General features: G+C 49.4%; 1 protein-coding gene across 1 annotated transcript in view; it reads right to left on the bottom strand.

Annotated features, from left to right (window-relative positions):
• Positions 1-23,980, bottom strand: part of LOC120916840 (putative uncharacterized protein DDB_G0286901) — a 118,263-nt gene that overhangs the window by 77,939 nt on the left and 16,344 nt on the right. The gene's annotated exons all lie outside the window — the stretch shown is intronic.

The following is a 23,980-nucleotide window of genomic DNA, read 5'->3' as shown; positions in this document are numbered from 1 at the left end:
CGCCTTGAACGGGTCTCTCTCTCTCTCTCTGTATTCCTCGGCCTTTCCCTCGGTCTCTTCCTCCGCCGCGCCAGCCACTTTGTCTTCTCCAGACAGATGTTCCCCAAGTGGGGACCGATAAATCTGAAGATTGTTGTACTGCAAAAACTTAATGAAGCCCATCCGTGTTATAACTAATAATAGCTGTGCGCGGGGAAGAGCGCTTCCTACGGCGCCTTCTCATAAGCAAAGGAAATGAAGAAGAAAAATAGTGGCGCCCGCTCTGGTTTGGCGCTCCCTGAAGATGGAAATCATCTTTGGATAATGGACAGTCAAGCCTCCTTAATAGGGCGGCATGGAAGCGATCGCGGTGAAGCAGCCCGCCGTTCTCTTTTTATATTCTGAATGTTGCTTTCTTGTCCTTCCATGTCGGGCGGCGCTTAATGATGGGATGTGGGGTTCCAGCACCTTGTACCTCTGGGCCCCTTTACATTACACAGCACCCTGCACCTCTGGACCCCTTTACATTACACAGCACCCTGCACCTCTGGACCCCTTTACATTACACAGCACCCTGCACCTCTTTACATTACACAGCACCCTGCACCTCTGGACCCCTTTACATTACACAACACCCTGCACCTCTGGACCCCTTTACATTACACAGCACCCTGCACCTCTGGACCCCTTTACATTACATAGCACCCTGCACTTCTGGACCCCTTTACATTACACAGCACCCTGCACCTCTGGGCCCTTTTACATTACACAGCACCCTGCACCTCTGGACCCCTTTACATTACACAGCACCCTGCACCTCTGGACCCCTTTACATTACACAGCACCCTGCACCTCTGCACCCCTTTACATTATACAGCACCCTGCACCTCTGGGCCCCTTTACATTACACAGCACTCTGCACCTCTGGACCCCTTTACATTACATAGCACCCTGCACCTCTGGACCCCTTTACATTACACAGCACCCTGCACCTCTGGGCCCCTTTACATTACACAGCACCCTGCACCTCTGGGCCCCTTTACATTACACAGCGCCCTAGACCCCTTTACATTACATAGCACCGCACCTCTGGACCCTTTTACATTACACAGCACCTTGTACCTCTGGATCCCTTTACATTACACAGCACCCTGCACTTCTGGACCCCTTTACCTTACACAACACCCTGCACCTCTCGGCCCCTTTACATTACACAGCACCCTGCACCTCTGGACCCTTTTACATTACACAGCACCCTGCACCTCTGGACCCTTTTACATTACACAGCACCCTGCACCTCTGGACCCTTTTACATTACACAGCACCCTGCACCTCTGGACCCCTTTACATTACACAGCACCTTGCACCTCTGGACCCCTTTACATTACACAGCACCCTGCACCTCTGGACCCTTTTCACATTACACAACACCCTGCACCTCTGGACCCCTTTACATTACACAGCACCCTGCACCTCTGGACCCTTTTACATTACACAGCACCCTGCACCTCTGGGCCCCTTTACATTACACAGCACCCTGCACCTCTGGACCCCTTTACATTACACAGCACCCTGCACCTCTGGACCCATTTACATTACACAGCACCCTGCACCTCTGGACCCCTTTACATTACACAGCACCCTGCACCTCTGGACCCCTCTACATTACACAGCACCCTGCACCTCTGGACCCCTTTACATTACACAGCACCCTGTACCTCTGGACCCCTTTACATTACACAGCACCCTGCACCTCTGGGCCCCTTTACATTACACAGCACCCTGCACCTCTGGGCCCCTTTACATTACACAGCACCCTGCACCTCTGGGCCCCTTTACATTACACAGCACCCTGCACCTCGGGGCCCCTTTACATTACACAGCACCCTGCACCTCTGGGCCCCTTTACATTACACAGCACCCTGTACCTCTGGGCCCCTTTACATTACACAGCACCCTGCACCTCTGGGCCCCTTTACATTACACAGCACCCTGCACCTCTGGACCCCTTTACATTACACAGCACCTTGCACCTCGGGGCCCCTTTACATTACACAGCACCCTGCACCTCTGGACCCCTTTACATTACACAGCCCCCCACCATTTGTTACACAGACACCCCCCTAACAGTTCTTGACCCCCTGCATGTTACACTGGGGGGAGACGTGACATGCGGCCTGCAGGCATGTGACCGGTATGCCCTATGGCCAGTCCGGGCCTGGGTAAGAAGATCCGCCATGAGAAAGCTGATGATTCCTCCCTTGCGCATGTCATGCCACAAGTCTTGTTTCATGTTTAATTTCCAATTCCATATAACATTTAACACTTAAGATTTCATTCACAAGTCTTGTTTCATGATCATGTACAATAGATGCATGGGGACCAGGGCCGTCTTTTCGCATGGGCACGCTGGGAAGTTGCCCGGGGGCCCCACTTGCCTGGGGGGCCCTAACTGCCCAGCGACTGTGTAACAGAGCTGGTATCAAACTGACAGAGTTTGACAGGAGGGGGGCAGAATGCGGCCTGGCCGTGTCGTACCCAAATATGAAGATGTCCAAGGGGATTGCGAGCCATAAGCTTTCCCTTTCACATCTGGTACCTTACCCTGCTGCTAATACTTTCCCTGACAGAAGGGGAACCTGTCCTTACACTACCCACTACCCAAATGCGTGGCAAAACCTGAAGAGTAGCGACTTAAAAAGACTCTGCTGACCCAAGATGGCTGCCAAATGGATGCAGCACAGCCAACACTGTCTTCAGGAACCAGCAAACTACAGAGAAACAAAGTTTCCCCTGACTTCCAATCCAGCCTGTGAAGCCATGGCTGTCTTAATGAGAGGGCACACCTGGGCACTGCCCAGGGGCCCCAGCACACAATCTGGTCTGGCGCCACCTACAGTGGAGGAAGCAGACTGCACCTGCCCACATGCTCACTGTACTGAACTTGATCCCCTCCAGCATCTGTCCTGCATGCCTGTTGTCTGTAAAGACCAGCTCTCTGGGAGTTATGCCCTTGGGCATTAGTGGCCATGGTGAATACCTTACACTCCTACGTTGTGCTTTGGAGGGAGTTTGCACCGACCACAGAGGGTCCACACCAGTGGCGGCTGTTGCTCAATTTTTTTTTGGGGAGGGGGGGGGGCGCAAACAAACTGAAAAAAAAAACATCAATTGCAGCCACTGTGCCCATCAAACATCGCTACTGTGCCAAACGCAGCTACTGTGCCATTAAATGCAGCCACTGTACCCAAAAATTGCTGCCACTGTGCAATCAAACGCAGCCACTGTATCCATCGATTGCCGCCAGTGTGCCCCATCAAAGGCTGCCAGTGTGCCCATCAATTGCCGCCAGTGTGCCCCATCAAATGCTGCCAGTGTGTGCCCATCAATTGCCACTACTGTGCCCCATCAAATGCTGCCAGTATGCCCATCAATTGCCGCTACTGTGCCCGATCAGATGCTGCCAGTGTGCCCATCATTTGCTGCTACTGTGCTCCATCAGATGCTGCCAGTGTGCCTATCAGTTGCCGCTACTGTGCCCCATCAGATGCTGCCAGTGTGCCCATCATTTGCTGCAACTGTGCCTCATCAGATGCTGCCAGTGTGCCCATCAATTGCCGCTACTGTGCCCCATCAGATGCTGCCAGTGTGCCCATCAATTGCTGCTACTGTGCCCCATCAGATGCTGCCAGTGTGCCCATCAATTGCCGCTACTGTGCCCCATCAAATGCTGCCAGTGTGCCCATCAATTGCCGCTACTGTGCCCCATTAGATGCTGCCAGTGTGCCTATCAATTGCTGCTACTGTGCCCCATCAGATGCTGCCAGTGTGCCCATCAATTGCCGCTACTGTGCCCCATCAAATGCTGCCAGTGTGCCGATCAATTGCCGCTACTGTGCCCCATCAGATGCTGCCAGTGTGCCCATCAATTGCTGCTACTGTGCCCCATCAGATGCTGCCAGTGTGCCCACCAATTTCCGCTACTGTGCCCCATCAGATGCTGCCCAGAACTTACCTGTCCCGCGGCGGGTCAGCGGCGGTCTCCTGCACGTCCTCCATGTCTTTTTCTGTCCTCTCTCAGGCGTCCAATCACAGCGCCTGATGTTTCAGCCAATCAGGTGACCAGTAACAGACCCGGCAACCTGATTTGCTAAGAGGCGGTTCAAGCTAACGCACAGCTGAGTGAACAGCGAACGCCCAGCATGGCGCTCGCTGTTCACCTTTTTTGGGCGCCTATTAGAGCTTATGGCTCTAATCAGGTGTTTCCAAAAAACACCCCCGCCGCTGTAACTCAGGCGCCCGGCGCCCAAAAAGGGGCCGGACACCTGAATAGGGGGTGTCAGTGGCGACCCGAGATAGATTCATGCAATGCATGAATCTGTCTATGATGGTAGAGCGGTGCAGGAGAAAGGGGGCGGCGCTCCTGCGCCCTTTATGGACGTACCGCCACTTGTCCACACACCATGACACCAGCCTCCATGTCTCAACAGGCATAGATTTCCCAAAAAAGGTTCATTTTGGCCTAACTGTAATAAAAACACACAAAACAGTGTCTCAAAATAAATACAGGTGAGAGGAACATACAGGGCCGGATTCAGATACAATGGCGTATCTGTCCGGCCGGCGTAACGTATCTCCGATACGTTACGCCGCTCTAACTTTGGGCGCGAGTTCTTTATTCAGAAAGAACTTGCGCCCTTAGTTACGGCGGCGTAACGTATGTGTTGCGGCGTAAGGCCGCGTAATTCAAATGGGGATGTAGGGGGTGTGTTTTATATAAATGTGTCTTGACCCCACGTTTTTTACGTTTTGTTTGAACGGCGCATGCGCCGTCTGTAAAATATCCCAGTGTGCATTGCTCTAAATGACGTCGCAAGGACGTCATTGCTTTCGACGTGAACGTAAATTACGTCCAGCCGTATTCGCGAACGACTTACGCAAACGACGTAAAATTTCAAAACTCGGCGCGGGAATACGTAACATTAGCTACGCTTCATATAGCAGGGGTAACTATACGCCGGAAAAAGCCAAATGGAAAAAGCCGAACAACGTAACAACGTAAAAAAAAAGCCATGAATAAGCACTAATCCAGTGTGAAACGCGTCGGCTGTTCCCTTGTTTCCATTGCTGTAACCCTGTGATGTATTCGCTGTTCGTTTAATAAAGACAACCTCAACGGTCATTGGAGTGCAGCTATCCATTTTCTCTTCAATTCTTAGCAGGGGTAACTATACGCCGGAAAAAGCCGAACGCAAACGACGTAAAAAAAAAAAAGCGCAGGGCGGTCGTTCGTTTCTGAATCGGCGTAAATACTCATTTGCATATTCCTCGCGTAAATATACGGAAGCGCCACCTAGCGGCCAGCCTGAAATTGCAGCCTAAGATCCGACGGTGGAAGTCACTTACACCTGTCGGATCTTAGGGAGATCTATGCGTAACTGATTCTCTGAATCAGGCGCATAGATACGACCGGCGGAACTCAGAGATACGACGGCGTATCAGGAGACACGCCTTCGTATCTCTTTCTGAATCCGGCCCACACAGTTCAGTTATTTGACCCGATTCAGACCTGATTTAGATGAATCGGACTTGGGATCATTCCCTCCATTGTCTGCGCTCTCTTTTCTTTTTATAGACTTTTGTAAATTGCTGTCTGACAGAACAGGAACCCCACTGTTCCTCCGGCCTCTTCTTCCACTGAGCAGAGGTGCGAGGGGTCTGAGAGCCGCCAGGACAGAGATGAATGGCTCTATCAGGTAGGAAAATAGACTCAATTTATTCAATCCGATGGAGGATTAAGAAAGAAGAAACAGGGAAAATACCGAGAAGGTTCAGCGCAGAGCCTGGAAAACTGGAAGAAGGAATAGAATAATGTGCATTTTAGGTGTACCTGTCACAAGAGAATTATGTAGGGAGCCATTGCTGACTCTTGTCAGGAAATGTTCATTGCCTGGCTTCTAAGCTTTCTAATAGCCAGATTCAGATAGCTTTACGCCGGCGTATCAGTAGATACGCCGACGTAACTCTGAATCTACGCCGTCCTAAATTTAAGCGTATTCTGGAAACCAGTAGGTAGATTCAGGTACATTGGGCCAGATTCACGTAGAATCACGGCGGCGTAACGTATCGTAGATACGTTACACCGCCGCAAGTTTTCATCGCAAGTGCCTGATTCACAAAGCACTTGCGATGAAAACTACGCCGGGCGGGCCAATTCAAATGGGCGTGTGCCATTTTAATTAGGCGCGCTCCCGCGCCGGACCTACTGCGCATGCTCCGTTTCGCAATTACCGTCGTGCTTTGCGCGCCGTGACGTCATTTTTTCGAACGGCGACGCTCGTAGCGTACTTCCGTATTCCCGGACCTGTTACGCAAACGACGTTAAATTTTAAATTTCGACGCGGGAACGACGGCCATACTTTAGACAGCAATACGATTGCTGACTAAAGTTAGGGCACCCAAAACGACGACTAAATTTGCGACGGGAAACTAGACTAGCGGCGACGTAGCGAACGCGAAAATCCGTCGTGGATCGCCGTAACTCCTAATTTGCATACCCGACGCTGGTTTACGACGCAAACTCCCCCCAGCGGCGGCCGCGGTACTGCATCCTAAGATCCGACAGTGTAAAACAATTACACCTGTCGGATCTTATGGATATCTATGCGTAACTGATTCTTTGAATCAGTCGCATAGATAGAAACAGAGATACGACGGCGTATCAGGAGAAACGCCGTCGTATCCCCTTTGTGAATCTGGCCCATTGGCCTTACTTTAGGGCGGCCTAGCCTAGCCTGTTTAGGCTACACCGCCGTAAATTAGTTAGGCTAGTAGTGATTCTAAATCAACTTACCTGCTAATTTTCGGCGGCGTAGCCTAAAACGAGCGGGCGTAAGGGCGCCTAATTCAAATTGGTTGGAGGGGGGGCGTGTTGTATGGAAATGAGGCTTGACCTCACGTTTTTTGTAAGTTTTTTTACACTGCGCATGCGCCAGGCGCCTACATTTCGCAGGGCGCATTGCGGCTAAGTACGACGTACGGGCCTATTGATTTCGACGTGGACGTAAACGACGTAAATCCCGGTAGGTCAGTGTATGTAGGTCAGTGTATGTCAGGTAGGTCAGTGTATGTAGGTCAGGTAGGCAATGTGCTAGCCCAAAAAAAAAGCCTGGCTATTCTATATAGACTACTCCAGGGACCCTTTGGGATACCCCATTGGATAGAATGTTGGTCCTAAAAAGTTAGATTCTGGCACCAGATTTTCTTCCATGTGGGGTCCACCAACACAGATACATCCTTCTTGCATTGAGTAGCTATATAATTGAGCAAATCTATGGAACCAGACGCTACCAGGGTCGGTGCTACCGCTAGGAAAACTAGGCAGCCGCCTAGGGCGCACTGCTGCCTAGGGTAGGGTGACCACATTTCCAAACTGCCATTCAGGGACACCCCCCCCCCCAAAAAAAAATACGTTTTTTTACATATTTTTTTGCCAGTTTTGGGGGCAGGGGTGTATCCTGAAATCAGCGGGCCCGTGACAGAGGGCTGGGTGACAGGGGACTGGGTGACAGAGGGCTGGGTGACAGAGGGCTGGGTGCAGAGGGCTGGGTGACAGAGTGACAGAGGACTGGGTGACAGGGGACAGGGTGACAGGGGACTGGGTGACAGGGTGACAGGGGACTGGGTGACAGGGGACTGGGTGACGGAGGGCAGGGTGACGGAGGACAGGGTGAAAGGGGGCTGGGTGAAAGGGGGCTGGGTGAAAGGGGGCTGGGTGAAAGGGGGCTGGGTGACAGAGGGCTGGGTGACAGAGGGCTGGGTGACAGGTGACAGAGGGCTGGGTGACAGAGGGCTGGGTGACAGAGGGCTGGGTGACAGAGGGCTGGGTGACAGGGTGACAGAGGACTGGGTGACAGGGGACTGGGTGACAGAGGGCTGGGTGACAGAGGGGGACAGGGGACAGGGTGGCAGGGGACTGGGTGGCAGGGGGCTGGGTGACAGGGTGACAGAGGGCTGGGTGACAGGGTGACAGAGGGCTGGGTGACAGAGGGCTGGGTGACAGGGTGACAGAGGACTGGGTGACAGGGTGACAGAGGACTGGGTGACAGAGGGACTGGGTGACAGAGGGACTGGGTGACAGAGGGACTGGGTGACAGAGGGACAGGGTGACAGGGTGACAGAGGGCTGGGTGACAGAGGGACTGGGTGACAGGGGGTTGGGTGACGGAGAGCTGGGTGACGGAGGACTGGGTGATGGAGAGCTGGGTGACAGAGGGCTGGGTGACAGGGTGACAGAGGACTGGGTGACAGAGGGCTGGGTGACAGAGGACTGGGTGACAGAGGGCTGGGTGACAGAGGGCTGGGTGACAGAGGACTGTGTGACAGAGGACTGGGTGACAGAGGACTGGGTGACAGGGTGACAGAGGGCTGGGTGAAAGAGGACTGGGTGACAGGGTGACAGAGGACTGGGTGACAGAGGACTGGGTGACAGGGTGACAGAGGACTGGGTGACAGGGTGACAGAGGACTGGGTGACAGAGGACTGGGTGACAGAGGGCTGGGTGACAGAGGGCGGGGTGACAGAGGGCGGGGTGACAGAGGGCGGGGTGACAGAGGACTGGGTGACAGAGGACTGGGTGACAGAGGGCTGGCTGACGGAGGGACTGGCTGACGGAGGGACTGGCTGACGGAGGGACTGGCTGACGGAGGGACTGGCTGACGGAGGGCTGGGTGACGGAGGGCTGGGTGACGGAGGGCTGGGTGACGGAGGGCTGGGTGACGGAGAGCTGGGTGACGGAGAGCTGGGTGACAGAGGGACTGGGTGACAGAAGGACTGGGTGACAGAGGGACTGGGTGACAGAAGGACTGGGTGACAGAGGGACTGGGTGACAGAGGGACTGGGTGACAGAGGGACTGGGTGACAGAGTGACTGGGTAGAGAGAGATTATACAGTCCAGATTACAATTTGCAGGGGCAGCAGAGGTGACAGAGAAAGGGGGGTGCACCATGCAACCCCCCCCCCCTTTCTCACTGTCACCTCTGCTGCCCCTGCAAATTGTAATCTGGACTGTATAATATCTCCCCCCATTGCATGGTCAACCCCCCCCCCCCTCCCCTGCACCTACCTTTTCTGCCCCTGCTCCAAGGATGGCCGGCGCGGCGCAGCGGAAGTCGGGACTCGCGGGAGGTCGGGACTCAGGACGGACGGCGGATCGAGTCCAGCTGAGCAACCGAGGCCTGGAGGTGAGGAGGAGGAGGTCTTGGTCTGTGCCGCGGTAGGTGAGTGACTCACTGCTGTGACGGTGCTGTCTCTCTGCCTGTTACGCTGGCGCTGCTGCTCTCTCTGCAGCAAGAACCGCGGCTGGCCGCTGGAGGAGGAGGAGGTGGGGGAGGAGTCGGAGGCGCAGAGAGCGGGACACGGTGACGTCACTGGTTGCTACAAGCCAAGCGGGGCTTCCCTAGCAACCAGTGATTTAGAATCATTTAATTACAGCGACAGCAGCGGCAGTGAGTGTGGCAGGCAGTTGATTCCGGGACTCTCTATTGTCCCGGTTTGAAGGCTCCCGGGACACGGGACAAAAATGTATATTACGGGACGATCCCGGGCAAACCGGGACACGTGGTCACCCTAGCCTAGGGGTCGCCCGGCCGCTGATTTCCCTCCATGTCTGCATGTTCTGCAGGGTGCAGTATGTAACTAACTCAGTCTCAGGCAGCTGCTCCGTCCGGCCTGTAGAGCACCGCCTTCTGTCACATGGGCAGGGAAAAAGGGGGTGGGGCCAGGGATAGAGCCAATGGGGCGGCAAAATTAGGTTTTGCCTAGGGTTTCAAAAATTCTTGCACCAACCCTGGACGCTACACCCATTTCCTCCATTACTACATTGCAGCTAATGCAGGAACAAAAATAAAATTTCCGCACACGTACCTGGCCGTTAGAACACATTTCTTTTTTTTTTCTTGGGTGGAAAGCATTGCAGTTTGTCTAATACCGCTCAGCGTTTTTATTCTCTGGTCATTTTAGACAGAATTTGTGCTTAGCGGAGCTGTCTGAAAGTGGCAGGCGATGTGCAGACCATAATAACAACAGCAATCAGAGCTCCGCATTCCATCGCACTGAGCGCGCCAAACTGCTGACGGCGTGTTCGGCTTTAGAGGTTAGCGGCTTGCAGTGCAGTGCTGCCAATGAAAACATAGGGCAGGGCTTCAGGCCAGCTCTGCACATGCGTGAGGTTCCTGCGCCACTGCGTATGCGTGTGTTTCCCGCGCCTTAGCGCATGCGCGCGTTCCCTTGCGCATGTTTTCCACACCTGTTTCCCTGCGCATGTTCAAAGATGGGCTGTTATGAAAGTTCTAAAACTCAATTAGCTAGATTCAGGTAGCCGGGCGCATCTTTGAGGCGGCGTAGCGTATCGTATTTACGCTACGCCGCCGTAAGTCAGAGAGGCAAGTGCTGTATTCACAAAGCACTTGCCTCCTAAGTTACGGCGGCGTAGCGCGAATGGGCCGGCGTAAGTGCGCCTAATTCAAATGAGGATGAGGGAGCGTGTTTTATGTAAATGATTGGTGACCCGACGTGATTGACGTTTTTTACGAACGGCGCATGCGGCGTCCGTGGACATATCCCAGCGTGCATTGCTCCAAAGTACGCCGCAAGGACGTATTGGTTTCGACATGAACGTAAATGACGTCCAGCCCCATTCACGGACGACTTACGCAAACGACGTCTATTTCTTTAAATTTCGACGCGGGAACGACGGCCATACTTAACATTGACTAGTCCAGCTATTTGTTCGACTAACTTTACGCCGGGAATCGCCTTACATAAACGGCGTATCTTTACTGCGACGGGCGCACGTACGTTCGTGAATCAGCGTATCTAGTCATTTGCATATTCTACGCTGAACTCAACGGAAGCGCCACCTAGCGGCCAGCGTAAATATGCACCCTAAGATACGACGGCGTAGGAGACTTACGCCGCTCGTATCTTAGCCTAATTTAAGCGTATCTGGTTGCCAGAATACGCTTAAATTTACGACGGCGTAGATTCAGAGTTACGACGGCGTATCTACTGATACGCCGGCGTAACCCTACGTCAATCTAGCTAAATGTGCAGAAAATTCTCTGGATGAGCATAGATGTGGCAAAAATGGCTCTGCCACACATCTGCGCACACACCAGAAATATGAAAATGGCGTCACAAAAGGGACTGAAGATCCATTTTTTAACTCTGATACGCTGTTCTAAGCATTGCCAGGGCAAGCTCCCCTAGAGCCCAGGGCAAACATGTCAAACTGCCCCCCCCCCCAACAAGATGTATAAGCATTATGTCAGCAAAAAAAGATCACTGTATTGGTGTCACTGGTCCCCAAAAAGTGTCAGATTTGTCCGCCGTAATGTCGCAGTCCTGCTAAAAATCGCTGATCGCCGCCATTACTAGTGTAAAAAAAACAAAAAAAAACCATAAATCTATCCCAAAGTTTGTAGACGCTATAACTTATGCGCAAACCAATCAATATACGCTTATTGGGATTTTTTTTACCGCAAAAAAAATGTAGAAGAATACATATTGGCCTAAATTGATGAAGAAATTAGATTTTTGATTGTTTTTTATTGGATATGTAAGTAAAATATATAAATATATATATATATATATATGCGGGCCGGGATTCAGAAAGAAATGCCTATCTTTAGGCGGGCGTAGCGTATCTCATATACGCTACGCCGCCGTAACTTTGAGAGGCAAGTCCCGTATTCAGAAAGAACTTGCGCCCGAAGTCCGAAGTTACGGCGGCGTAGCGTATATGGGGCGGCGTAAGCCCGCCTAATTCAAAATAGGCTGGTAGGGGGCGTGTTGTATGCTAATTAATCGTGACCCCGCGTAATTGACGCTCCTAACGAACGGCGCATGCGCCGTCCGTGAAAGTATCCCAGTGCGCATGCTCCAAATTACGCCGCAAATAGTCAATGCTTTAGACGTGAACGTAATTTACGCAAGCCCTATTCACGTACGACTTACGCAAACGACATAAACTACGCAAAATTCGACGCTGTCCCGACGTCCATACTTAACATTGGCTACGCCTCATATAGCAGAGGTAACTTTACGCCGAAAAAAGCCTTACGTAAACGACGTAAATCAATGCGCCGGGCGCACGTACGTTTCTGAATCAGCGTATCTAGCTAATTTGCATATTCTACGCGTAAATCTACGGAAGCGCCCCTAGCGGCCAACGTAAATATGCACACCAAGATACGATGGCGTAGGAGACTTACGCCGCTCGTATCTAGGCAACAGTGAGGCGTATCTGATTCTATGAATCAGGCGCAGAGATGTGACGCCTCACACTCAGAGTTACGACGGCGTATCTGGATATATGCCGTCGGAACTCCTTTCTGAATCCAGGCCATATTTTTAATTTTTTTTCAAAATTGTTGGTCTTTGTTTATAGAGCAAAAAATAAAAACCAGAGGTGATCAAATACCACCAAAGAAAGCTCTATTTGTGGGGGAAAAAAGGACGTTCAATTTTTTTTGCGCACGACCGCGCAATTGTCAGTTAAAGCGACGCAGTGCCGTTTTGCAAAAAAATGGCCTGGTCATGAAGGGGAGTAAACTCTGCCGGAGCTGAAGTGGTTTATGCCGCTGGTTTCCACAAAGCATCAATTAGTGTCAGATTGTCCACCGCAAAGTTGCTAATCATTACTAGTATAAAAAAAAAATTACATAAAAAAATTCCAGTATATATTCAATTACTTTTTATGAACCAATATAGGGGATGTTGTTATTTTCTTGTACTGCCCCTTTAAAGAAATGTATTTATAAAAAGAAACCCATTTAGGAGAAGAGAATGGCATTTCCTGTATTGCGGTGACATTGATCCTCGCAGACTCTGACCGGGCCGGTCACACGGTAAACGATTCCTTCTATCTATCTTGTCTGATCCGGAGACGGTGGCGAAAGTTAATTTCTGCAATAATTGATTTGTGCCTTCTGCCTGATGGAACGCGCCATAAATATTCACGTTTTACATGATTAAATAATGCGCACAGAAATAGCTCCCCCTCCCTCCCCCACGTAAACATTTCGAGCCTTTCGGATCTGCGGGAATGCGGCACGGAACAATACGGCGGCGGCGGCGTTAAGTATTTTTTTTTTTTTAGTAGACGCGGCCTCAGAAAAGGCAGATGATTTCATTTTCTACACCATCATCAATTTTACAGGCCCTGTTCTCATTCTCTGGGAGCGGTAAGCAGGAGTCAGCCGCCGCCGCCGCCGCGCTGCCGAGAACCGCGCTCTGATGTACAACAATGCATGCGGGCTCTGTAACGGGGTCACGGGGGCCAAGGACATACTGGAAACATGACTTGATTTAAATTCAAAGAGCTTTCTTAGGGATGCTTAACCCGTTCAGAGGTTGGAAGATAAAACAGACAAGCGCAAAGTCTAATCAGAGCCCGCCTCATATGCTGGATGGAGGATGCCCAGTGTCATCCAGCCCAGGATTTCTCAACAGCTGTAGACACTCATTCAGGGCGCAGGGGTGCCACCCCCCCCTAGTCCATGCTCCCGGCCCCTAACCTACATGCAGGGCACCGGACGCATTGATTACAATGTTTTTTTTTTTTTTTTAGAAGCACATGATTAAAACCTGAAGCTCTAATTGGCTTAAAAAATGGTGGGCTCGGGGCGCAGAGCACTCTGCCCAGAGCTCACCCAGTTGTGTGACATTCTCAAATTAATATTCGCTAATCTCTTCCTGTTTCTCCTCCCGGCAAAACAGGAAGCGGGTTCTGAAACCCGGCTGGATGGGGGTCCTAAGACCCAACTGGTCACGAGTCCTAAGTCCTGATTGGCCGAGAGGAGAAGCAACTGCCGGGACTCGGGAGGAGAAACAGGGGGGGAAGCCGGCGAAGCTGCAACCTGGATGGGGTAAGTGCGGGGCTGTCGGGCGACGGGCCTGGCGATGCAGCGATCGAATGACAGGGGAAGTGGCGAGCGAGCTTGGGGGGGGGGGGGGGGTTTGGTTGGTCGGGATGGCTGGCACACAGTTAAAGCAGAGTTCCAGCCTGGAGTAAAAAAACAAACACTGTAGCTGCCGACTTTTATTATGACACTTACCTGTCCAGGGAGCCCACCATGTCGGCACCCCAGCCGATTCGTCCATCGGCTTCGGTTGCAGGCATTGCAAGTAAGGCTTCACTGCCGGTTTCCTACGGCGCATGTGCGAGTCGCGCTGCGCTTTTTGAGACACACACAGGTCGCAGAAGGCAGCGGGGAGGGGGGGGGGGGGTTTGAGAAATGACGTACCTTGCAGCGGCGACATAGGGCAGAAGTCCTGAAGAAAAAAAAATGCTAAAAGGATACCAAAAGGACAATAAAATAATAAATCTCCACAACGAGGGGGGCGGGGATGGTCAATTGGTTGAGATCGTGTTTTAATTTTTGCCTGGAACTCCACTTTAATCCTTTGCTCTCCAAAATGTTTAACTCCTTCCCAGCCAGTGTCATTAGTACAGTGACAGTGCATATTTTTTTTAGCAATGATCACTGTATTAGTGTCACTGGTTCCCACAAAGTGTCAGTTAGCGTCCGATAGTCGGTCGCAATATTGCAGCCCTGCTATAAATCGCTGATAGCCACCATTACTATTAAAAATTAAATAAATAAAAATTCCAGTATATCTCAAAGTTTGTAGATGTGATAACTTTTGCGCAAACCGATCAATATACACTTATTGGGATTTTACCAAAAATATGTAAATTTAGGAAGAAATTTGATTTTTTTTTAATTTATTGCATGTATTTTGTAGCAGAAAGTAAAAAATATTTGCCTAGATTCACAAAGATTGCCGCAACTTTGCGGCGGCGTAGCTTAAGGAATTTAAGCTACGCCGCCGTAAGTTAGCGAGGCAAGTACATGATTCACAATGTACTTGCCTGCTGCGTTACGGCAGCGTAGCCTAAATCGGGCGGGCGTAAGGGCGCCAAATTCAGATGTGTGTAAGGGGGCGTGTTTTATGTTAATAAGGCTTGACCTTACGTTTTTGACGTTTTTTTTTACTGCGCATGCGCCGGGCGCCTACACTTCCCAGTGTGCATTGTGGCTAAGTACGCCGCACGGGCCTATTGATTTTGACGTGGACGTAAACAACGTAAATCCCGATTCACGGACGACTTACGCAAACGATGTAAAAAAATTCGAATTTTGACGCGGGAACGGCGGCCATACTTAACATTACTATTCCAACTAGGGCCTAGCTCTAACTTTAGGCGGCCTATCTCTAACGTAAACGGCGGAAAAGTACTGCGTCGGCCGGGCGTACGTTCGTGAATCGGCGTATCTACTCATTTACATATTCTACGCCGACCGCAATGGAAGCGCCACCTACCGGCCATCCCAAATATTGCAACCTAAGATAGGATGGCGCAAGCCGTCGTATCTTAGATATGTTTAAGCGTATCTCTGTTTGAGAATAAACTTAAACCTAAGTCGGCGTAGATTCTGAGTTAGGTCGGCTTATCTACTGATAAGCCGGCCTAACTCTTTCTGAATCTACCTAATTGTTTTTTTTTTAAATTGTCGGCCTATTTTTGTTTATAGCGGGGGGGAAAAAAACGCAGAGGTGATCAAATACCACCAAAAGAAAGATTTGTTGGGGAAAAAAATGGAGATAAATTGAATTTATGTACAGCATTTCATGACGGCGCAATTGTCAGTTAAATTAACGCAGTGCCGTATAGCAAAAAAAAATGGCTTGGTGGTGAACCGTGAAGGGGGTAAATCTTCCAGAGGTCAAGTGGTTAATCAGCCCTAAACTAATCCATGTGTGTTTCTCAGTGTCTCAATCTTAGGTTGGATCGGATTCTCCATAGAGCCCTTTAAGCGGCGATTTGGCGTCTCACACCGATAACACAGCCCTGATGTACAAGGCTGTGATTTAATAGGGAATTGTTTGCTTCCACCACGCCCCATCCAGCCCCAGTCAATTACTACAAACACCATGACAACTGCGTTAGCCGCGAACACTGAAGATTAAACCAGCCCAGGCAAGAAGCCAACGACTCGGCGCTCCTCCGGGAGAGAAGACCGAGCGTCATTTTTCATACAACGTCTTACTGCTTTTCTGAGCTTCTCCATTGCCTTAAAGGGAAACTCAAACTACATTCTCTGTATTCATCAAAGAGACGTGTACTTTGAGATATATCTGCTTAAAATCTGTCTCTATTGGACAGATTTTTTATTTTTTTGGGGTGGTTGTCCTGCTGCAGAATAAATTTGGGGCCAATCACACGTCTCCCTGATGGTATGGCATGATGGATAAGTATCTGCCTGTATTTCGCAGCATTGAGGACACCAACGACCCTGACCAAAATCTCCAACTTCATTTGCAGAAATGCAGCCCCAAGCTTGCAAGGAACCTCCACCATGCTTCACAGTTGTTTGCAGAAACAAATTATTGTACCGCTCTCCAGCCCTTCGCGAACAGACTCATCAGTCCAGAGCACTGTTTTCCTTGCGTCTATCGAGCAAGGTTACTTTGCGGTATAAGCAAGGAAGCTCTGACCTCTGCAGTGTGCAAATGTGCTTTTACTATACAAAAATGCTGTACACACAAAACTATTAATATTAGGAATACAGTACAAGACTGACAGGTATATCAAGCGAGATGTTACGTAACTCAGGTTACTGTGTGTTCATAACCTCCTTTGGCAACGAGGACCCAAAGCTTCTATAAACAGTTGCTGGAGATCAGGTAAAAGCGTCTTCAGGATTCTTCTTGGCTGGTGTAGACTTTTCCTGGTTCTAAGGCATGGCGTGTCCTGTCCAGATTATCCATGACAACCTTTTATATGTCAGGTTGTGCACCATAGTTACAAAACAGACTGCTTAAACTGTCCCATTGTTTGAGGACAGCCTGTGTTCTTGTTACCAAGGCATTCGTTTGAGAAGTATCAACTCAAACACAATCTGATTTCTGTTTCTATCTAAACAGATTGTTCCAGTCTTATAGAAAAATCATTCATATAATATATTTTATATCAAAACGGAACACAAGCTTCGGCTGCCATGTTTTTGTGCATAGGCACATACAAGGCTAATAGAACTACATTTGCCTAGCAGCCTATGAGGGTGCTACATCCATCCCCCTCCCGCAAAAAAGAGGCCCTATCCTCGTTTGCAGAGGCACAAAAATAGCTCCTGATCCCGGGGTATCCCATGCTAAGTGTAACGGCACCCCAAATGGGACAGGGGTTAAAGCCGTTTATGATATTCCATTCCCGAAACCAAGGCAGTTTTCGACACTCCACAATCCGGCGAACACGACCCATACGAATTCCCCCATTAACGAGACACAGCTCTGTTTGAGGTTCAACATCTTTATTGAGAAAGCAGGCTCTTATATACACAAAAAGAATACTGCAGTAACCCAAATGAACAATGACCCAACTCCACCCACAACATCAGACAATGGTTCCTAACGAGCCCAATACACATCTTTTAGTAGACATTCTGGCTCCAGCTCTGACATAATTTACATGAGCCAATTAACTACAACTGATAATTCATACACCTGACCTTTAGGCTGTCTGTTAACTCACAATACACATTTATCATCAATAGGCCTTCATACAATACAGGGTCAATTAGCACAAGCCACAATGAAAGATCCTCAGAAGCCAACCTAGATTCATTTACATCACAACAGACAGACAAGTGTGCTGGAGTTGAGGACATTGACATCTTTCAATTAACCTGTTGAGTTCAGAATCAACAAACAGTAATTAGTTCTTTAACGATATCCTGGAATATATTTTGAATAATCATTTATCAGTCATCCTATGCCCCTAGTGGACATAGGATGATTTTAGACATAAGAGTCGTCGGGGAAGCGGAAACATGAGTATCTCATACTTTTCAAAAGCTTCTGGGTCCCACGGGCCCTTCCGTTACACTAAGAAAGAAGAAAAAAAAGGAGGGAGACGAGAGATAACAAATAAGAAATCTGGCAAAGATTTGAATGTTGCATTCCACATGGCAACAAAGACATTCGGCAATAACAGTAAAAGTAGAGATGTAGAAACTCCAAATATAAAAGCAACAGACCAGGGACGTACAGGTAGGGGCGGAAAGGGCTAGACGATGCTGGACATCTTCCAGCTAGGAAATGAGGTGGGCTGTCATGGATATGCAATAGTCTGGCAGCTTACCTGTTCCCATCTGTTCATTAGAGGCCTGACTCTGTTCTGGTTACCTTCTTATTTCCTCTCCTTCCTGTATGGCCCCACCCAGGCCATCCCAGGAAGTCTATATTAACTATTGCACTACAGGCCTGCAGTGCTGTTCAACAGTGTTGTTTGCTTTAGTTCCTGTCTGCAGTGTGCTACAATTATCTTCCTGTGTACCGCTTTTGGCTCGTCCCTGACTTCTCCTGTTTGCCTGTGATCTTGACCTTTTGCCTGTCCCTCGGTTACCCCTGTCTGCCTGTTGCCCCGACCTCGGCTTACCCATCACTATCGCTTGTCCTGCTTGCTGCTTCCCCTCTCTCCCTGCGGAGCGTGACCTAGGGGATCCCAGGGGTCGCGACCTGGATCCAGCTGCGGCGAAGGCCATCCTCACCACTAGAGGCTCTGGTGAACACAAAGCTGGGTCTTAGACTCCGCGCCCTGGGCGATCTTGGGTTCACACTTCCTCTCTTATCGCAGCAGTCGGTCATGGGGTTCACTACCCTGTGGTGCATCCCTGATCCCTGGCCACAGGTGACCTGAAATGGGCTTTGCCTATATTGCTGCAGCTTCTAATGCTCATTGTGAGAAGCTCACAGTGTGCGGTGAAATAAGTGTAAGCCATTTCAGTCCAGGAGAGGATCGTGTACAACGGTGCGAGACTGAAGGGAAGGCCAGAGATCAGATTTAAAGGAACTGGTAATAAGTAAGTGCCCCCCTGGCATCTTAACTGCTGCATCAAATGAAAGGGAGATTTGAAGATTTGACTGACCAAACAGAAGCTGCAAAGCTACAGCAGTTGCCAAAATTGCTAATAAGTGTTACATCGTTGTCATGCCGCGTACACACAACCGTTTTTCGGGTTGTAAAAAATGAAGTTTTTAATGGTCTCGAAAAAACAAAGTTTTTTTAAACCCGATCATTAAAACGGCCTTGCCTACACACGATCGTGAAAAAAAAAAATGCTCTAGCAAAGCGCGGTGACGTACATCACGTACGACGGCACTATAAAGGGGAAGTTCCATGCAAATGACGCCACCCTTGGGGCTGCTTTATCTGATTCTGTGTTAGTAAAAGACGATTTGCGCTTTTCTGTCTGTTACAGCGTGATGAATGTGCTTACTCCATTATGAACAGTAGTTTTACCAGAACGAGCGCTCCCGTCTCATAACTTGCTTCTGAGCATGCGCAGGTTTTTAACGTCATTTTAGCCCACACACGATCATTTTTTACAACCCGAAAAACCCGAAAAAATTATGTGAAGCCCACACACCACCATTTTAAATTACATTTTTTAATGACATAAAACGATTTTTTTTTTACAACCCGAAAAAACGGTCGTGTGTACGCGGCATAAGTCATTTTATATATATATATATATATATATATATATATATATATATATATATATATATATATAAAAAATGTATGTGAGAGGCCTAGTAGGCAAGTTGTTACAGCTGCCATCTGATTGGTCACCATGGGCAAACGGCAAAGTACATTCTAATGGATGGCATGCGATCCTTTGTGAAGGACCCAGCTAGGATCTGATCCCGGGTGTTCCCGACGCGGGTTAATGCAGAAACTTTACCACCGGCTCCTGTGATGGTCGGTGGCGGGGGAGGGGAGGTGGCGCTGATTGGATTGGCAGTGATTTATAGACGACTCAATTCCTGTCAGTCTTGTAGGTGATGGGTAATGAAGAGGGATGGTGTGGACACAGGGCAGGAAATGAGAAAGGGCAATGTTGAATCAGCTTTTCCCGTGTTATCTGTGACTCCTGACTTCTGCCTTTCCATTTATATTAAAGGAACGCAGTGAAGCGCGCTGACACATAAAGCAAATGTAAAGCCCTAACTCAATCACATTTCGTTTCCGAAAAGCACAGGATATCATAAGCAATCCCCAAATTTTTGTTGTATAAAAATACTTGTTTTCACCGTTATTTTTTTTTTTATCTCAACGCTTCTGATCTCCCACAGCCTCTTTGCAGCCATTTACAGTTTGCGTAGATAACGGCACCATAAGCAAAAAAAAATAATAATAGAATTACGTTAATTACAATATGAAATTCATCTTCCCCAGGTGCGTCGGAGGGGACGCCTCTTCTTCTGATGATCATTGTGACGAATCTCCTACATTTCATCGCCTTTTATTACCACACAGGAGACGATTGGCGTTACGCGGGAAACAACATTCGGAAAGTTATGGTCCTAATTATAAACATTTTAAACGTAGAGAGATAATTAAAAAAAGCGATGGGTAAAAAAAGTGTGTGTTAGGAGATTGGGATTTTAGCGGTGCTCAAAATAAGGAAATATACATGAATAGTACGATTTTAAGTTTTATTACTGTCAGAGAACCAACCGTGGTTGCCTGGACCAACGAGCACAGTGCGCATGCGTGCGCAAACGTGCGCAGTGCGCATGCGCGCGCATGCGGGCAACACCACCGTAAATGCAGTGTTCTTTACTGTGCACGCGCGTGTGCCATTACGCATGCAATGCGGGCGGGACTCCTGGCGTCAGTGCCCTATTTAAAGCTTGCTGCAGCAGTCACCAACCAGTACAGAGAGCACAGTACAGAGAGCACAGTACAGAGAGCACAGTACAGAGAGCACAGTACAGAGAGCACAGTGTAGAGAGCGCAGTGTAGAGAGCACAGTACAGGGAGCACAGTGTAGAGAGCACAGTGTAGAGAGCACAGTGTAGAGAGCACAGTGTAGAGAGCACAGTACAGGGAGCACAGTGTAGAGAGCACAGTACAGAGAGCACAGTGTAGAGAGCACAGTACAGAGAGCACAGTGTAGAGAGCACAGTGTAGAGAGCACAGTACAGAGAGCACAGTACAGAGAGCACAGTACAGAGAGCACAGTGTAGAGAGCACAGTACAGAGAGCACAGTGTAGAGAGCACAGTGTAGAGAGCACAGTACAGGGAGCACAGTGTAGAGAGCACAGTACAGAGAGCACAGTGTAGAGAGCACAGTACAGAGAGCACAGTGTAGAGAGCACAGTGTAGAGAGCACAGTACAGAGAGCACAGTACAGAGAGCACAGTGTAGAGAGCGCAGTACAGAGAGCACAGTGTAGAGAGCACAGTGTAGAGAGCTCAGTGTAGAGAGCACAGTGTAGAGAGCACAGTGTAGAGAGCACAGTGTAGAGAGCGCAGTACAGAGAGCACAGTGTAGAGAGCGCAGTACAGAGAGCACAGTGTAGAGAGCACAGTGTAGAGAGCTCAGTGTAGAGAGCGCAGTACAGAGAGCACAGTGTAGAGAGCACAGTGTAGAGAGCGCAGTGTAGAGAGCGCAGTGTAGAGAGCACAGTGTAGAGAGCACAGTGTAGAGAGCTCAGTGTAGAGAGCACAGTGTAGAGAGCACAGTACAGAGAGCACAGTACAGAGAGCACAGTGTAGAGCGCACAGTACAGAGAGCACAGTGTAGAGCGCACAGTACAGAGAGCACAGTGTAGAGAGCACAGTACAGGGAGCACAGTGTAGAGAGCACAGTGTAGAGAGCGCAGTGTAGAGAGCGCAGTGTAGAGAGTGCAGTGTAGAGAGTGCAGTACAGAGAGCACAGTGTAGAGAGCACAGTGTAGAGAGCACAGTACAGAGAGCACAGTGTAGAGAGCACAGTGTAGAGAGCACAGTGTAGAGAGCACAGTACAGAGAGCACAGTACAGAGAGCACAGTGTAGCGAGCACAGTGTAGAGAGCACAGTGTAGAGAGCACAGTACAGAGAGCACAGCTTATTTTTTGAGCTGCACTCCGAAGGACTTTTGGAGGCGGACATGAGTACGGCTTACCCATAGCAATGGCTGGGGCTGCAGTGCGCATGCGCAATAAAATGAAAAGCAAACTAGGAACCTGACAGAGGAAAGATTGCAGGTGTGCTGCACTTAGAGGGCGGGCCGGTTCTCTAAGCCGCACTCCGATTGGCCACCATGAGTATGGCTTACCTATAGACATGAATGGGGCTGCAGTGCGCATGCGCAGTAAGAGGATCCGGCGGGGGGAAAGATCTCCGGATCACCGAGGAAGGTATGTAGGCGTCTATAAATAAATATCGGTGAAATGTTTTTTTAAAGAGGATTTTTTTTGCCCAGAATCCTGCGGTGACCTTTATCTACATCGCGGCGCGGTGTTACTCTCAATATAACGGACGTCTCATTCTCCTGATTTGTGGACTCGCAGGTCTTATTTTTAAGCGCGCCGTGTTTTATTGTCAGGGATCGGCGTTCCGGTCGTCCTTGCCCTTTGACCGCGTGTAATATAAGTGCGCTGATGCGTGGCGCCATCTTTATTTCTATAATGCGTTTGTGTCTGGTTGTGCGGAGATGATTGCTGGGCAGGCGAGCGTTCTCAGGGCGGTTCTCTTTATAAATCTCGTCTTTGTTTGGAGCTGCCGGACACATTGACAGGTGTTTGTTATGGAAGATGGCGGATATAAATCAGGACAGACCCCCCCCCAAGGACGGCCTGTCCCTTTAAATGTGCCAGAGAAGAGAGATTGTACAAATGTCACATGACCGGCCTCAGCAAATAGAGGAATCGGGGGAGGGGGGGCGCATCAAAAATTGTAGAATTATCAATATTTTAGACAATGGGGTAGATCCACGTACAACGGCGCATTATTGCGCCGGGCGTAGCGTATCTAAGATACACTATGCCGCTGTAACTTACTTTTTTTTCTTTCGAATCCTCAACGAATTTGCGCCGTAAGTTACGGCGGCGTAGTGTATCTCTTGCGACGTAAGGGCGCGGAATTCAAATGGATGTAATGGGGGCGTGTTTTATGTAAATACGTCGTGACCCAACGTAAACAACGTTTTTTTTTAACTGCGCATGCGCCGTCCCTGGGGGTATCCCAGTGCGCATGCTCGAAATTTAACCGGAAAAACAAGCCAATGCTTACGACGGTGACGTCATTCTACGCAAATCCCTTTTTTGCGAACGACTTACGCAAACGACGTAAAAATTTCAAAATTGTACGCGGGAACGACGACCATACTTAACATTGAGTACGCCTCATAACAGCACCTTTAACTATACGCCGGAAAAAGCCGAACGAAAACGACGTGAAAAAATGCGCCGGGCCGACGTACGTTCGTGGATCGCCGTAACTAGCTAATTTGCATACTCGACGCGGATTTCGACGGAAACGCCACCTAGCGGCCGCCGAAAAATTGCAGCTTAGATCCGACGGCGTACTAAGACATACGCCTGTCGGATCGATCCCAGATGCCGTTGTATCTTGTTTTGTGGATACAAAACAAAGATACGACGCGGGAAATTAAAAATTACGCCGGCGTATCAGTAGATACGCCGGCGTAATCCTTTTGTGGATCTGCCCCAATGTATCTATTCTTCACACAATTTTATTTGATGAAGTCTTATGTTTCCAATAAAGTAAATGGGCAAGTTTGAATTCCTGAGTCTCCTCTGCTTACTGTTCCAGCACTGCTTCCTCCTCCACTATCTGACAAGACACACACCGTCACCTTATATACAGATTACTGATCCAGCACCGCTTCCTCCTCCACTATCTGACAAGACACACACTGTCACCTTATATACAGATTACTGATCCAGCACTGCTTCCTCCTCCACCATCAGACAAGACACACGCCGTCACCTTATATACAGATTACTGATCCAGCACTGCTTCCTCCTCCACCATCAGACAAGACACACACTGTCACCTTATATACAGATTACTGATCCAGCACTGCTTCCTCCTCCACTATCAGACAAGACACACACTGTCACCTTATATACAGATTAC

Source organism: Rana temporaria, chromosome 11 (genome assembly GCF_905171775.1).
Source record: "Rana temporaria chromosome 11, aRanTem1.1, whole genome shotgun sequence".
NCBI lineage: Eukaryota > Metazoa > Chordata > Amphibia > Anura > Ranidae > Rana > Rana temporaria.
Note: the sequence above shows the minus strand (reverse complement) of the source record. Positions and strands in the feature narration are given on the sequence as shown.